Source organism: Vicugna pacos, unplaced genomic scaffold (genome assembly GCF_048564905.1).
Source record: "Vicugna pacos unplaced genomic scaffold, VicPac4 scaffold_117, whole genome shotgun sequence".
Classification (NCBI taxonomy): domain Eukaryota; kingdom Metazoa; phylum Chordata; class Mammalia; order Artiodactyla; family Camelidae; genus Vicugna; species Vicugna pacos.
In genome coordinates, this window is record NW_027328797.1 from 800,991 (window position 1) to 818,723 (window position 17,733).

Consider the following 17,733-nt stretch of genomic DNA (forward strand, 5'->3'; position numbering starts at 1 on the left):
GAACGAACGTCTCTCCACATGCTCAGTTCTGAGAGATAAGTGTGTGTGAAAGCCGTCCTTCACCTAGCTTGAAGGGAACACAAAGTTTCTTTTCAGTTGCCAACCCCACTCCATACATATATATGGGGAGGTACAAGCTCCAACTCGGTTTTACAGTGAAAACGGCAGGCACTTCAAACCGGCACTAGGAAACAGACTGAGAAACCAGAGTAAGAGTTTCTCCTGCAACCCGTTCCCTTTGTGCTGGATGAACGAACGTCTCTCCACATGCTCAGTTCTGAGAGATAAGTGTGTGTGAAAGCCGTCCTTCACCTAGCTTGAAGGGAACACAAAGTTTCTTTTCAGTTGCCAAATCCACTCCATACATATATATGGGGAGGTACAAGCTCCAACTCGGTTTTACAGTGAAAACGGCAGGCACTTCAAACCGGCACTAGGAAACAGACTGAGAAACCAGAGTAAGGGTTTCTCTGGAAGCCGTTCCCTTTGTGCTGGATGAACGAACGTCTCTCCACATGCTCAGTTCTGAGAGATAAGTGTGTGTGAAAGCCGTCCTTCACCTAGCTTGAAGGGAACACAAAGTTTCTTTTCAGTTGCCAACTCCACTCCATACATATATATGGGGAGGTACAAGCTCCAACTCGGTTTTAGAGTGAAAACGGCAGGCACTTCAAACCGGCACTAGGAAACCGACTGAGAAACCAGAGTAAGGGTTTCTCCTGCAACCCGTTCCCTTTGTGCTGGATGAACGAACGTCTCTCCACATGCTCAGTTCTGAGAGATAAGTGTGTGTGAAAGCCGTCCTTCACCTAGCTTGAAGGGAACACAAAGTTTCTTTTCAGTTGCCAACTCCACTCCATACATATATATGGGGAGGTACAAGCTCCAACTCGGTTTTACAGTGAAAACGGTTGGCACTTCAAACCGGCACTAGGAAACAGACTGAGAAACCAGAGTAAGGGTTTCTCCTGAAACCCGTTCCCTTTGTGCTGGATGAACGAACGTCTCTCCACATGCTCAGTTCTGAGAGATAAGTGTGTGTGAAAGCCGTCCTTCACCTAGCTTGAAGGGAACACAAAGTTTCTTTTCAGTTGCCAACTCCACTCCATACATATATATGGGGAGGTACAAGCTCCAACTCGGTTTTACAGTGAAAACGGCAGGCACTTCAAACCGGCACTAGGAAGCCGACTGAGAAACCAGAGTAAGGGTTTCTCCTGCAACCCGTTCCCTTTGTGCTGGATGAACGAACGTCTCTCCACATGCTCAGTTCTGAGAGATAAGTGTGTGTGAAAGCCGTCCTTCACCTAGCTTGAAGGGAACACAAAGTTTCTTTTCAGTTGCCAACTCCACTCCATACATATATATGGGGAGGTACAAGCTCCAACTCGGTTTTACAGTGAAAACGGCAGGCACTTCAAACCGGCACTAGGAAACAGACTGAGAAACCAGAGTAAGGGTTTCTCCTGCAAACCGTTCCCTTTCTGCTGGATGAACGAACGTCTCTCCACATGCTCAGTTCTGAGAGATAAGTGTGTGTGAAAGCCGTCCTTCACCTAGCTTGAAGGGAACACAAAGTTTCTTTTCAGTTGCCAACTCCACTCCATACATATATATGGGGAGGTACAAGCTCCAACTCGGTTTTACAGTGAAAACGGCAGGCACTTCAAACCGGCACTAGGAAACAGACTGAGAAACCAGAGTAAGGGTTTCTCCTGCAAACCGTTCCCTTTCTGCTGGATGAACGAACGTCTCTCCACATGCTCAGTTCTGAGAGATAAGTGTGTGTGAAAGCCGTCCTTCACCTAGCTTGAAGGGAACACAAAGTTTCTTTTCAGTTGCCAACTCCACTCCATACATATATATGGGGAGGTACAAGCTCCAACTCGGTTTTACAGTGAAAACGGCAGGCACTTCAAACCGGCACTAGGAAACAGACTGAGAAACCAGAGTAAGGGTTTCTCCTGCAACCCGTTCCCTTTGTGCTGGATGAACGAACGTCTCTCCACATGCTCAGTTCTGAGAGATAAGTGTGTGTGAAAGCCGTCCTTCACCTAGCTTGAAGGGAACACAAAGTTTCTTTTCAGTTGCCAACTCCACTCCATACATATATATGGGGAGGTACAAGCTCCAACTCGGTTTTACAGTGAAAACGGCAGGCACTTCAAACCGGCACTAGGAAACCGACTGAGAAACCAGAGTAAGGGTTTCTCCTGCAACCCGTTCCCTTTGTGGTGGATGAACGAACGTCTCTCCACATGCTCAGTTCTGAGAGATAAGTGTGTGTGAAAGCCGTCCTTCACCTAGCTTGAAGGGAACACAAAGTTTCTTTTCAGTTGCCAACTCCACTCCATACATATATATGGGGAGGTACAAGCTCCAACACGGTTTTACAGTGAAAACGGCAGGCACTTCAAACCGGCACTAGGAAACAGACTGAGAAACCAGAGTAAGGGTTTCTCCTGCAACCCGTTCCCTTTGTGCTGGATGAACGAACGTCTCTCCACATGCTCAGTTCTGAGAGATAAGTGTGTGTGAAAGCCGTCCTTCACCTAGCTTGAAGGGAACACAAAGTTTCTTTTCAGTTGCCAACTCCACTCCATACATATATATGGGGAGGTACAAGCTCCAACTCGGTTTTACAGTGAAAACGGCAGGCACTTCAAACCGGCACTAGGAAACAGACTGAGAAACCAGAGTAAGGGTTTCTCCTGCAACCCGTTCCCTTTGTGCTGGATGAACGAACGTCTCTCCACATGCTCAGTTCTGAGAGATAAGTGTGTGTGAAAGCCGTCCTTCACCTAGCTTGAAGGGAACACAAAGTTTCTTTTCAGTTGCCAACTCCACTCCATACATATATATGGGGAGGTACAAGCTCCAACTCGGTTTTACAGTGAAAACGGCAGGCACTTCAAACCGGCACTAGGAAACAGACTGAGAAACCAGAGTAAGGGTTTCTCCTGCAACCCGTTCTGTTTGTGCTGGATGAACGAACGTCTCTCCACATGCTCAGTTCTGAGAGATAAGTGTGTGTGAAAGCCGTCCTTCACCTATCTTGAAGGGAACACAAAGTTTCTTTTCAGTTGCCAACACCACTCCATACATATATATGGGGAGGTACAAGCTCCAACTCGGTTTTACAGTGAAAACGGCAGGCACTTCAAACCGGCACTAGGAAACCGACTGAGAAACCAGAGTTAGGGTTTCTCCTGCAACCCGTTCCCTTTGTGCTGGATGAACGAACGTCTCTCCACATGCTCAGTTCTGAGAGATAACTGTGTGTGAAAGCCGTCCTTCACCTAGCTTGAAGGGAACACAAAGTTTCTTTTCAGTTGCCAACTCCACTCCATACATATATAAGGGGAGTTACAAGCTCCAACTCGGTTTTACAGTGAAAACGGCAGGCACTTCAAACCGGCACTAGGAAACAGACTGAGAAACCAGAGTAAGGGTTTCTCCTGCAACCCGTTCCCTTTGTGCTGGATGAACGAACGTCTCTCCACATGCTCAGTTCTGAGAGATAAGTGTGTGTGAAAGCCGTCCTTCAAATAGCTTGAAGGGAACACAAAGTTTCTTTTCAGTTGCCAACTCCACTCCATACATATATATGGGGAGGTACAAGCTCCAACTCGGTTTTACAGTGAAAACGGCAGGCACTTCAAACCGGCACTAGGAAACAGACTGAGAAACCAGAGTAAGGGTTTCCCCTGCAACCCGTTCCCTTTGTGCTGGATGAACGAACGTCTCTCCACATGCTCAGTTCTGAGAGATAAGTGTGTGTGAAAGCCGTCCTTCACCTAGCTTGAAGGGAACACAAAGTTTCTTTTCAGTTGCCAACTCCACTCCATACATATATATGGGGAGGTACAAGCTCCAACTCGGTTTTACAGTGAAAACGGCAGGCACTTCAAACCGGCACTAGGAAACCGACTGAGAAACCAGAGTAAGGGTTTCTCCTGCAACCCGTTCCCTTTGTGCTGGATGAACGAACGCCTCTCCACATGCTCAGTTCTGAGAGATAAGTGTGTGTGAAAGCCGTCCTTCACCTAGCTTGAAGGGAACACAAAGTTTCTTTTCAGTTGCCAACTCCACTCCATACATATATATGGGGAGGTACAAGCTCCAACTCGGTTTTACAGTGAAAACGGCAGGCACTTCAAACCGGCACTAGGAAACAGACTGAGAAACCAGAGTAAGGGTTTCTCCTGCAACCCGTTCCCTTTGTGCTGGATGAACGAACGTCTCTCCACATGCTCAGTTCTGAGAGATAAGTGTGTGTGAAAGCCGTCCTTCACCTAGCTTGAAGGGAACACAAAGTTTCTTTTCAGTTGCCAACTCCACTCCATACATATATATGGGGAGGTACAAGCTCCAACTCGGTTTTACAGTGAAAACGGCAGGCACTTCAAACCGGCACTAGGAAACAGACTGAGAAACCAGAGTAAGGGTTTCTCCTGCAACCCGTTCCCTTTGTGCTGGATGAACGAACGTCTCTCCACATGCTCAGTTCTGAGAGATAAGTGTGTGTGAAAGCCGTCCTTCACCTAGCTTGAAGGGAACACAAAGTTTCTTTTCAGTTGCCAACTCCACTCCATACATATATATGGGGAGGTACAAGCTCCAACTCGGTTTTACAGTGAAAACGGCAGGCACTTCAAACCGGCACAAGGAAACCGACTGAGAAACCAGAGTAAGGGTTTCTCCTGCAACCCGTTCCCTTTGTGCTGGATGAACGAACGTCTCTCCACATGCTCAGTTCTGAGAGATAAGTGTGTGTGAAAGCCGTCCTTCACCTAGCTTGAAGGGAACACAAAGTTTCTTTTCAGTTGACAAATCCACTCCATACATATATATGGGGAGGTACAAGCTCCAACTCGGTTTTACAGTGAAAACGGCAGGCACTTCAAACCGGCACTAGGAAACAGACTGAGAAACCAGAGTAAGGGTTTCTCCTGCAACCCGTTCCCTTTGTGCTGGATGAACGAACGTCTCTCCACATGCTCAGTTCTGAGAGATAAGTGTGTGTGAAAGCCGTCCTTCACCTAGCTTGAAGGGAACACAAAGTTTCTTTTCAGTTGCCAACTCCACTCCATACATATATTTGGGGAGGTACAAGCTCCAACTCGGTTTTACAGTGAAAACGGCAGGCACTTCAAACCGGCACTAGGAAACCGACTGAGAAACCAGAGTAAGGGTTTCTCCTGCAACCCGTTCCCTTTGTGCTGGATGAACGAACGTCTCTCCACATGCTCAGTTCTGAGAGATAACTGTGTGTGAAAGCCGTCCTTCACCTAGCTTGAAGGGAACACAAAGTTTCTTTTCAGTTGCCAACTCCACTCCATACATATATATGGGGAGGTACAAGCTCCAACTCGGTTTTACAGTGAAAACGGCAGGCACTTCAAACCGGCACTAGGAAACCGACTGAGAAACCAGAGTAAGGGTTTCCCCTGCAACCCGTTCCCTTTGTGCTGGATGAACGAACGTCTCTCCACATGCTCAGTTCTGAGAGATAAGTGTGTGTGAAAGCCGTCCTTCACCTAGCTTGAAGGGAACACAAAGTTTCTTTTCAGTTGCCAACTCCACTCCATACATATATATGGGGAGGTACAAGCTTCAACTCGGTTTTACAGTGAAAACGGCAGGCACTTCAAACCGGCACTAGGAAACCGAATGAGAAACCAGAGTAAGGGTTTCTCCTGCAACCCGTTCCCTTTGTGCTGGATGAACGAACGTCTCTCCACATGCTAAGTTCTGAGAGATAAGTGTGTGTGAAAGCCGTCCTTCACCTAGCTTGAAGGGAACACAAAGTTTCTTTTCAGTTGCCAACTCCACTCCATACATATATATGGGGAGGTACAAGCTCCAACTCGGTTTTACAGTGAAAACGGCAGGCACTTCCAACCGGCACTAGGAAACCGACTGAGTAACCAGAGTAAGGGTTTCTCCTGCAACCCGTTCCCATTGTGCTGGATGAACGAACGTCTCTCCACATGCTCAGTTCTGAGAGATAAGTGTGTGTGAAAGCCGTCCTTCACCTAGCTTGAAGGGAACACAAAGTTTCTTTTCAGTTGCCAACTCCACTCCATACATATATATGGGGAGGTACAAGCTCCAACTCGGTTTTACAGTGAAAACGGCAGGCACTTCAAACCGGCACAAGGAAACAGACTGAGAAACCAGAGTAAGGGTTTCTCCTGCAACCCGTTCCCTTTGTGCTGGATGAACGAACGTCTCTCCACATGCTCAGTTCTGAGAGATAAGTGTGTGTGAAAGCCGTCCTTCACCTAGCTTGAAGGGAACACAAAGTTTCTTTTCAGTTGCCAACCCCACTCCATACATATATATGGGGAGGTACAAGCTCCAACTCGGTTTTACAGTGAAAACGGCAGGCACTTCAAACCGGCACTAGGAAACAGACTGAGAAACCAGAGTAAGAGTTTCTCCTGCAACCCGTTCCCTTTGTGCTGGATGAACGAACGTCTCTCCACATGCTCAGTTCTGAGAGATAAGTGTGTGTGAAAGCCGTCCTTCACCTAGCTTGAAGGGAACACAAAGTTTCTTTTCAGTTGCCAAATCCACTCCATACATATATATGGGGAGGTACAAGCTCCAACTCGGTTTTACAGTGAAAACGGCAGGCACTTCAAACCGGCACTAGGAAACAGACTGAGAAACCAGAGTAAGGGTTTCTCCTGCAAACCGTTCCCTTTGTGCTGGATGAACGAACGTCTCTCCACATGCTCAGTTCTGAGAGATAAGTGTGTGTGAAAGCCGTCCTTCACCTAGCTTGAAGGGAACACAAAGTTTCTTTTCAGTTGCCAACTCCACTCCATACATATATATGGGGAGGTACAAGCTCCAACTCGGTTTTACAGTGAAAACGGCAGGCACTTCAAACCGGCACTAGGAAACCGACTGAGAATCCAGAGTAAGGGTTTCTCCTGCAACCCGTTCCCTTTGTGCTGGATGAACGAACGTCTCTCCACATGCTCAGTTCTGAGAGATAAGTGTGTGTGAAAGCCGTCCTTCACCTAGCTTGAAGGGAACACAAAGTTTCTTTTCAGTTGCCAACTCCACTCCATACATATATATGGGGAGGTACAAGCTCCAACTCGGTTTTACAGTGAAAACGGCAGGCACTTCAAACCGGCACTAGGAAACAGACTGAGAAACCAGAGTATGGGTTTCTCTGGAAGCCGTTCCCTTTGTGCTGGATGAACGAACGTCTCTCCACATGCTCAGTTCTGAGAGATAAGTGTGTGTGAAAGCCGTCCTTCACCTAGCTTGAAGGGAACACAAAGTTTCTTTTCAGTTGCCAACTCCACTCCATACATATATATGGGGAGGTACAAGCTCCAACTCGGTTTTACAGTGAAAACGGCAGGCACTTCAAACCGGCACTAGGAAACCGACTGAGAAACCAGAGTAAGGGTTTCTCCTGCAACCCGTTCCCTTTGTGCTGGATGAACGAACGTCTCTCCACATGCTCAGTTCTGAGAGATAAGTGTGTGTGAAAGCCGTCCTTCACCTAGCTTGAAGGGAACACAAAGTTTCTTTTCAGTTGCCAACTCCACTCCATACATATATATGGGGAGGTACAAGCTCCAACTCGGTTTTACAGTGAAAACGGTTGGCACTTCAAACCGGCACTAGGAAACAGACTGAGAAACCAGAGTAAGGGTTTCTCCTGAAACCCGTTCCCTTTGTGCTGGATGAACGAACGTCTCTCCACATGCTCAGTTCTGAGAGATAAGTGTGTGTGAAAGCCGTCCTTCACCTAGCTTGAAGGGAACACAAAGTTTCTTTTCAGTTGCCAACTCCACTCCATACATATATATGGGGAGGTACAAGCTCCAACTCGGTTTTACAGTGAAAACGGCAGGCACTTCAAACCGGCACTAGGAAGCAGACTGAGAAACCAGAGTAAGGGTTTCTCCTGCAACCCGTTCCCTTTGTGCTGGATGAACGAACGTCTCTCCACATGCTCAGTTCTGAGAGATAAGTGTGTGTGAAAGCCGTCCTTCACCTAGCTTGAAGGGAACACAAAGTTTCTTTTCAGTTGCCAACTCCACTCCATACATATATATGGGGAGGTACAAGCTCCAACTCGGTTTTACAGTGAAAACGGCAGGCACTTCAAACCGGCACTAGGAAACAGACTGAGAAACCAGAGTAAGGGTTTCTCCTGCAACCCGTTCCCTTTGTGCTGGATGAACGAACGTCTCTCCACATGCTCAGTTCTGAGAGATAAGTGTGTGTGAAAGCCGTCCTTCACCTAGCTTGAAGGGAACACAAAGTTTCTTTTCAGTTGCCAACTCCACTCCATACATATATATGGGGAGGTACAAGCTCCAACTCGGTTTTACAGTGAAAACGGCAGGCACTTCAAACCGGCACTAGGAAACAGACTGAGAAACCAGAGTAAGGGTTTCTCCTGCAAACCGTTCCTTTTCTGCTGGATGAAAGAACGTCTCAACACATGCTCAGTTCTGAGAGATAAGTGTGTGTGAAAGCCGTCCTTCACCTAGCTTGAAGGGAACACAAAGTTTCTTTTCAGTTGCCAACTCCACTCCATACATATATATGGGGAGGTACAAGCTCCAACTCGGTTTTACAGTGAAAACGGCAGGCACTTCAAACCGGCACTAGGAAACAGACTGAGAAACCAGAGTAAGGGTTTCTCCTGCAACCCGTTCCCTTTGTGCTGGATGAACGAACGTCTCTCCACATGCTCAGTTCTGAGAGATAAGTGTGTGTGAAAGCCGTCCTTCACCTAGCTTGAAGGGAACACAAAGTTTCTTTTCAGTTGCCAACTCCACTCCATACATATATATGGGGAGGTACAAGCTCCAACTCGGTTTTACAGTGAAAACGGCAGGCACTTCAAACCGGCACTAGGAAACAGACTGAGAAACCAGAGTAAGGGTTTCTCCTGCAACCCGTTCCCTTTGTGCTGGATGAACGAAAGTCTCTCCACATGCTCAGTTCTGAGAGATAAGTGTGTGTGAAAGCCGTCCTTCACCTAGCTTGAAGGGAACACAAAGTTTCTTTTCAGTTGCCAACTCCACTCCATACATATATATGGGGAGCTACAAGCTCCAACTCGGTTTTACAGTGAAAACGGCAGGCACTTCAAACCGGCACTAGGAAACAGACTGAGAAACCAGAGTAATGGTTTCTCCTACAAACCGTTCCCTTTGTGCTGGATGAACGAACGTCTCTCCACATGCTCAGTTCTGAGAGATAAGTGTGTGTGAAAGCCGTCCTTCACCTAGCTTGAAGGGAACAGAAAGTTTCTTTTCAGTTGCCAACTCCACTCCATACATATATATGGGGAGGTACAAGCTCCAACTCGGTTTTACAGTGAAAACGGCAGGCACTTCAAACCGGCACTAGGAAACAGACTGAGAAACCAGAGTAAGGGTTTCTCCTGCAACCCGTTCCCTTTGTGCTGGATGAACGAACGTCTCTCCACATGCTCACTACTGAGAGATAAGTGTGTGTGAAAGCCGTCCTTCACCTAGCTTGAAGGGAACACAAAGTTTCTTTTCAGTTGCCAACTCCACTCCATACATATATATGGGGAGGTACAAGCTCCAACTCGGTTTTACAGTGAAAACGGCAGGCACTTCAAACCGGCACTAGGAAACAGACTGAGAAACCAGAGTAAGGGTTTCTCCTGCAACCCGTTCCCTTTGTGCTGGATGAACGAACGTCTCTCCACATGCTCAGTTCTGAGAGATAAGTGTGTGTGAAAGCCGTCCTTCACCTAGCTTGAAGGGAACACAAAGTTTCTTTTCAGTTGCCAACTCCACTCCATACATATATATGGGGAGGTACAAGCTCCAACTCGGTTTTACAGTGAAAACGGCAGGCACTTCAAACCGGCACTAGGAAACAGACTGAGAAACCAGAGTAAGGGTTTCTCCTGCAACCCATTCCCTTTGTGCTGGATGAACGAACGTCTCTACACATGCTCAGTTCTGAGAGATAAGTGTGTGTGAAAGCCGTCCTTCACCTAGCTTGAAGGGAACACAAAGTTTCTTTTCAGTTGCCAACTCCACTCCATACATATATATGGGGAGGTACAAGCTCCAACTCGGTTTTACAGTGAAAACGGCAGGCACTTCAAACCGGCACTAGGAAACAGACTGAGAAACCAGAGTAAGGGTTTCTCCTGCAACCCGTTCCCTTTGTGCTGGATGAACGAACGTCTCTCCACATGCTCAGTTCTGAGAGATAAGTGTGTGTGAAAGCCGTCCTTCACCTAGCTTGAAGGGAACACAAAGTTTCTTTTCAGTTGCCAACTCCACTCCATACATATATATGGGGAGGTACAAGCTCCAACTCGGTTTTACAGTGAAAACGGCAGGCACTTCAAACCGGCACTAGGAAACCGACTGAGAAACCAGAGTAAGGGTTTCTCCTGCAACCCGTTCCCTTTGTGCTGGATGAACGAACGTCTCTCCACATGCTCAGTTCTGAGAGATAAGTGTGTGTGAAAGCCGTCCTTCACCTAGCTTGAAGGGAACACAAAGTTTCTTTTCAGTTGCCAACTCCACTCCATACATATATATGGGGAGGTACAAGCTCCAACTCGGTTTTACAGTGAAAACGGCAGGCACTTCAAACCGGCACTAGGAAACAGACTGAGAAACCAGAGTAAGGGTTTCTCCTGCCACCAGTTCCCTTTGAGCTGGATGAACGAACGTCTCACCACATGCTCAGTTCTGAGAGATAAGTGTGTGTGAAAGCCGTCCTTCACCTAGCTTGAAGGGAACACAAAGTTTCTTTTCAGTTGCCAACTCCACTCCATACATATATATGGGGAGGTACAAGCTCCAACTCGGTTTTACAGTGAAAACGGCAGGCACTTCAAACCGGCACTAGGAAACAGACTGAGAAACCAGAGTAAGGGTTTCTCCTGCAACCCGGTCCCTTTGTGCTGGATGAACGAACGTCTCTCCACATGCTCAGTTCTGAGAGATAAGTGTGTGTGAAAGCCGTCCTTCACCTAGCTTGAAGGGAACACAAAGTTTCTTTTCAGTTGCCAACTCCACTCCATACATATATATGGGGAGGTACAAGCTCCAACTCGGTTTTACAGTGAAAACGGCAGGCACTTCAAACCGGCACTAGGAAACAGACTGAGAAACCAGAGTAAGGGTTTCTCCTGCAACCCGGTCCCTTTGTGCTGGATGAGCGAACGTCTCTCCACATGCTCAGTTCTGAGAGATAAGTGTGTGTGAAAGCCGTCCTTCACCTAGCTTGAAGGGAACACAAAGTTTCTTTTCAGTTGCCAACTCCACTCCATACATATATATGGGGAGGTACAAGCTCCAACTCGGTTTTACAGTGAAAACGGCAGGCACTTCAAACCGGCACTAGGAAACAGACTGAGAAACCAGAGTAAGGGTTTCTCCTGCAACCCGTTCCCTTTGTGCTGGATGAACGAACGTCTCTCCACATGCTCAGTTCTGAGAGATAAGTGTGTGTGAAAGCCGTCCTTCACCTAGCTTGAAGGGAACACAAAGTTTCTTTTCAGTTGCCAACTCCACTCCATACATATATATGGGGAGGTACAAGCTCCAACTCGGTTTTACAGTGAAAACGGCAGGCACTTCAAACCGGCACAAGGAAACAGACTGAGAAACCAGAGTAAGGGTTTCTCCTGCAACCCGTTCCCTTTGTGCTGGATGAACGAACGTCTCTCCACATGCTCAGTTCTGAGAGATAAGTGTGTGTGAAAGCCGTCCTTCACCTAGCTTGAAGGGAACACAAAGTTTCTTTTCAGTTGCCAACCCCACTCCATACATATATATGGGGAGGTACAAGCTCCAACTCGGTTTTACAGTGAAAACGGCAGGCACTTCAAACCGGCACTAGGAAACAGACTGAGAAACCAGAGTAAGAGTTTCTCCTGCAACCCGTTCCCTTTGTGCTGGATGAACGAACGTCTCTCCACATGCTCAGTTCTGAGAGATAAGTGTGTGTGAAAGCCGTCCTTCACCTAGCTTGAAGGGAACACAAAGTTTCTTTTCAGTTGCCAAATCCACTCCATACATATATATGGGGAGGTACAAGCTCCAACTCGGTTTTACAGTGAAAACGGCAGGCACTTCAAACCGGCACTAGGAAACAGACTGAGAAACCAGAGTAAGGGTTTCTCCTGCAAACCGTTCCCTTTGTGCTGGATGAACGAACGTCTCTCCACATGCTCAGTTCTGAGAGATAAGTGTGTGTGAAAGCCGTCCTTCACCTAGCTTGAAGGGAACACAAAGTTTCTTTTCAGTTGCCAACTCCACTCCATACATATATATGGGGAGGTACAAGCTCCAACTCGGTTTTACAGTGAAAACGGCAGGCACTTCAAACCGGCACTAGGAAACCGACTGAGAATCCAGAGTAAGGGTTTCTCCTGCAACCCGTTCCCTTTGTGCTGGATGAACGAACGTCTCTCCACATGCTCAGTTCTGAGAGATAAGTGTGTGTGAAAGCCGTCCTTCACCTAGCTTGAAGGGAACACAAAGTTTCTTTTCAGTTGCCAACTCCACTCCATACATATATATGGGGAGGTACAAGCTCCAACTCGGTTTTACAGTGAAAACGGCAGGCACTTCAAACCGGCACTAGGAAACAGACTGAGAAACCAGAGTATGGGTTTCTCTGGAAGCCGTTCCCTTTGTGCTGGATGAACGAACGTCTCTCCACATGCTCAGTTCTGAGAGATAAGTGTGTGTGAAAGCCGTCCTTCACCTAGCTTGAAGGGAACACAAAGTTTCTTTTCAGTTGCCAACTCCACTCCATACATATATATGGGGAGGTACAAGCTCCAACTCGGTTTTACAGTGAAAACGGCAGGCACTTCAAACCGGCACTAGGAAACCGACTGAGAAACCAGAGTAAGGGTTTCTCCTGCAACCCGTTCCCTTTGTGCTGGATGAACGAACGTCTCTCCACATGCTCAGTTCTGAGAGATAAGTGTGTGTGAAAGCCGTCCTTCACCTAGCTTGAAGGGAACACAAAGTTTCTTTTCAGTTGCCAACTCCACTCCATACATATATATGGGGAGGTACAAGCTCCAACTCGGTTTTACAGTGAAAACGGTTGGCACTTCAAACCGGCACTAGGAAACAGACTGAGAAACCAGAGTAAGGGTTTCTCCTGAAACCCGTTCCCTTTGTGCTGGATGAACGAACGTCTCTCCACATGCTCAGTTCTGAGAGATAAGTGTGTGTGAAAGCCGTCCTTCACCTAGCTTGAAGGGAACACAAAGTTTCTTTTCAGTTGCCAACTCCACTCCATACATATATATGGGGAGGTACAAGCTCCAACTCGGTTTTACAGTGAAAACGGCAGGCACTTCAAACCGGCACTAGGAAGCAGACTGAGAAACCAGAGTAAGGGTTTCTCCTGCAACCCGTTCCCTTTGTGCTGGATGAACGAACGTCTCTCCACATGCTCAGTTCTGAGAGATAAGTGTGTGTGAAAGCCGTCCTTCACCTAGCTTGAAGGGAACACAAAGTTTCTTTTCAGTTGCCAACTCCACTCCATACATATATATGGGGAGGTACAAGCTCCAACTCGGTTTTACAGTGAAAACGGCAGGCACTTCAAACCGGCACTAGGAAACAGACTGAGAATCCAGAGTAAGGGTTTCTCCTGCAACCCGTTCCCTTTGTGCTGGATGAACGAACGTCTCTCCACATGCTCAGTTCTGAGAGATAAGTGTGTGTGAAAGCCGTCCTTCACCTAGCTTGAAGGGAACACAAAGTTTCTTTTCAGTTGCCAACTCCACTCCATACATATATATGGGGAGGTACAAGCTCCAACTCGGTTTTACAGTGAAAACGGCAGGCACTTCAAACCGGCACTAGGAAACAGACTGAGAAACCAGAGTAAGGGTTTCTCCTGCAAACCGTTCCTTTTCTGCTGGATGAAAGAACGTCTCAACACATGCTCAGTTCTGAGAGATAAGTGTGTGTGAAAGCCGTCCTTCACCTAGCTTGAAGGGAACACAAAGTTTCTTTTCAGTTGCCAACTCCACTCCATACATATATATGGGGAGGTACAAGCTCCAACTCGGTTTTACAGTGAAAACGGCAGGCACTTCAAACCGGCACTAGGAAACAGACTGAGAAACCAGAGTAAGGGTTTCTCCTGCAACCCGTTCCCTTTGTGCTGGATGAACGAACGTCTCTCCACATGCTCAGTTCTGAGAGATAAGTGTGTGTGAAAGCCGTCCTTCACCTAGCTTGAAGGGAACACAAAGTTTCTTTTCAGTTGCCAACTCCACTCCATACATATATATGGGGAGGTACAAGCTCCAACTCGGTTTTACAGTGAAAACGGCAGGCACTTCAAACCGGCACTAGGAAACAGACTGAGAAACCAGAGTAAGGGTTTCTCCTGCAACCCGTTCCCTTTGTGCTGGATGAACGAAAGTCTCTCCACATGCTCAGTTCTGAGAGATAAGTGTGTGTGAAAGCCGTCCTTCACCTAGCTTGAAGGGAACACAAAGTTTCTTTTCAGTTGCCAACTCCACTCCATACATATATATGGGGAGCTACAAGCTCCAACTCGGTTTTACAGTGAAAACGGCAGGCACTTCAAACCGGCACTAGGAAACAGACTGAGAAACCAGAGTAATGGTTTCTCCTACAAACCGTTCCCTTTGTGCTGGATGAACGAACGTCTCTCCACATGCTCAGTTCTGAGAGATAAGTGTGTGTGAAAGCCGTCCTTCACCTAGCTTGAAGGGAACAGAAAGTTTCTTTTCAGTTGCCAACTCCACTCCATACATATATATGGGGAGGTACAAGCTCCAACTCGGTTTTACAGTGAAAACGGCAGGCACTTCAAACCGGCACTAGGAAACAGACTGAGAAACCAGAGTAAGGGTTTCTCCTGCAACCCGTTCCCTTTGTGCTGGATGAACGAACGTCTCTCCACATGCTCAGTTCTGAGAGATAAGTGTGTGTGAAAGCCGTCCTTCACCTAGCTTGAAGGGAACACAAAGTTTCTTTTCAGTTGCCAACTCCACTCCATACATATATATGGGGAGGTACAAGCTCCAACTCGGTTTTACAGTGAAAACGGCAGGCACTTCAAACCGGCACTAGGAAACAGACTGAGAAACCAGAGTAAGGGTTTCTCCTGCAACCCATTCCCTTTGTGCTGGATGAACGAACGTCTCTACACATGCTCAGTTCTGAGAGATAAGTGTGTGTGAAAGCCGTCCTTCACCTAGCTTGAAGGGAACACAAAGTTTCTTTTCAGTTGCCAACTCCACTCCATACATATATATGGGGAGGTACAAGCTCCAACTCGGTTTTACAGTGAAAACGGCAGGCACTTCAAACCGGCACTAGGAAACAGACTGAGAAACCAGAGTAAGGGTTTCTCCTGCAACCCGTTCCCTTTGTGCTGGATGAACGAACGTCTCTCCACATGCTCAGTTCTGAGAGATAAGTGTGTGTGAAAGCCGTCCTTCAACTAGCTTGAAGGGAACACAAAGTTTCTTTTCAGTTGCCAACTCCACTCCATACATATATATGGGGAGGTACAAGCTCCAACTCGGTTTTACAGTGAAAACGGCAGGCACTTCAAACCGGCACTAGGAAACCGACTGAGAAACCAGAGTAAGGGTTTCTCCTGCAACCCGTTCCCTTTGTGCTGGATGAACGAACGTCTCTCCACATGCTCAGTTCTGAGAGATAAGTGTGTGTGAAAGCCGTCCTTCACCTAGCTTGAAGGGAACACAAAGTTTCTTTTCAGTTGCCAACTCCACTCCATACATATATATGGGGAGGTACAAGCTCCAACTCGGTTTTACAGTGAAAACGGCAGGCACTTCAAACCGGCACTAGGAAACAGACTGAGAAACCAGAGTAAGGGTTTCTCCTGCAACCCGGTCCCTTTGTGCTGGATGAGCGAACGTCTCTCCACATGCTCAGTTCTGAGAGATAAGTGTGTGTGAAAGCCGTCCTTCACCTAGCTTGAAGGGAACACAAAGTTTCTTTTCAGTTGCCAACTCCACTCCATACATATATATGGGGAGGTACAAGCTCCAACTCGGTTTTACAGTGAAAACGGCAGGCACTTCAAACCGGCACTAGGAAACAGACTGAGAAACCAGAGTAAGGGTTTCTCCTGCAACCCGTTCCCTTTGTGCTGGATGAACGAACGTCTCTCCACATGCTCAGTTCTGAGAGATAAGTGTGTGTGAAAGCCGTCCTTCACCTAGCTTGAAGGGAACACAAAGTTTCTTTTCAGTTGCCAACTCCACTCCATACATATATATGGGGAGGTACAAGCTCCAACTCGGTTTTACAGTGAAAACGGCAGGCACTTCAAACCGGCACTAGGAAACAGACTGAGAAACCAGAGTAAGGGTTTCTCCTGCAACCCGTTCCCTTTGTGCTGGATGAACGAACGTCTCTCCACATGCTCAGTTCTGAGAGATAAGTGTGTGTGAAAGCCGTCCTTCACCTAGCTTGAAGGGAACACAAAGTTTCTTTTCAGTTGCCAACTCCACTCCATACATATACATGGGGAGGTACAAGCTCCAACTCGGTTTTACAGTGAAAACGGCAGGCACTTCAAACCGGCACTAGGAAACAGACTGAGAAACCAGAGTAAGGGTTTCTCCTGCAACCCGTTCCCTTTGTGCTGGATGAACGAATGTCTCTCCACATGCTCAGTTCTGAGAGGTAAGTGTGTGTGAAAGCCGTCCTTCACCTAGCTTGAAGGGAACACAAAGTTTCTTTTCAGTTGCCAACTCCACTCCATACATATATATGGGGAGGTACAAGCTCCAACTCGGTTTTACAGTGAAAACGGCAGGCACTTCAAACCGGCACTAGGAAACCGACTGAGAAACCAGAGTAAGGGTTTCTCCTGCAACCCGTTCCCTTTGTGCTGGATGAACGAACGTCTCTCCACATGCTCAGTTCTGAGAGATAAGTGTGTGTGAAAGCCGTCCTTCACCTAGCTTGAAGGGAACACAAAGTTTCTTTTCAGTTGCCAACTCCACTCCATACATATATATGGGGAGGTACAAGCTCCAACTCGGTTTTACAGTGAAAACGGCAGGCACTTCAAACCGGCACTAGGAAACAGACTGAGAAAACAGAGCAAGGGTTTTCCTGCAACCCGTTCCCTTTGTGCTGGATGAACGAAAGTCTCTTCACATGCTCAGATCTGAGAGATAAGTGTGTGTGAAAGCCGTCCTTCACCTAGCTTGAAGGGAACACAAAGTTTCTTTTCAGTTGCCAACTCCACTCCATACATATATATGGGGAGGTACAAGCTCCAACTCGGTTTTACAGTGAAAACGGCAGGCACTTCAAACCGGCACTAGGAAACAGACTGAGAAACCAGAGTAAGGGTTTCTCCTGCAACCCGTTCCCTTTGTGCTGGATGAACGAACGTCTCTCCACATGCTCAGTTCTGAGAGATAAGTGTGTGTGAAAGCCGTCCTTCACCTAGCTTGAAGGGAACACAAAGTTTCTCTTCAGTTGCCAACTCCACTCCATACATATACATGGGGAGGTACAAGCTCCAACTCGGTTTTACAGTGAAAACGGCAGGCACTTCAAACCGGCACTAGGAAACAGACTGAGAAACCAGAGTAAGGGTTTCTCGTGCAACCCGTTCCCTTTGTGCTGAATGAACGAACGTCTCTCCACATGCTCAGTTCTGAGAGATAAGTGTGTGTGAAAGCCGTCC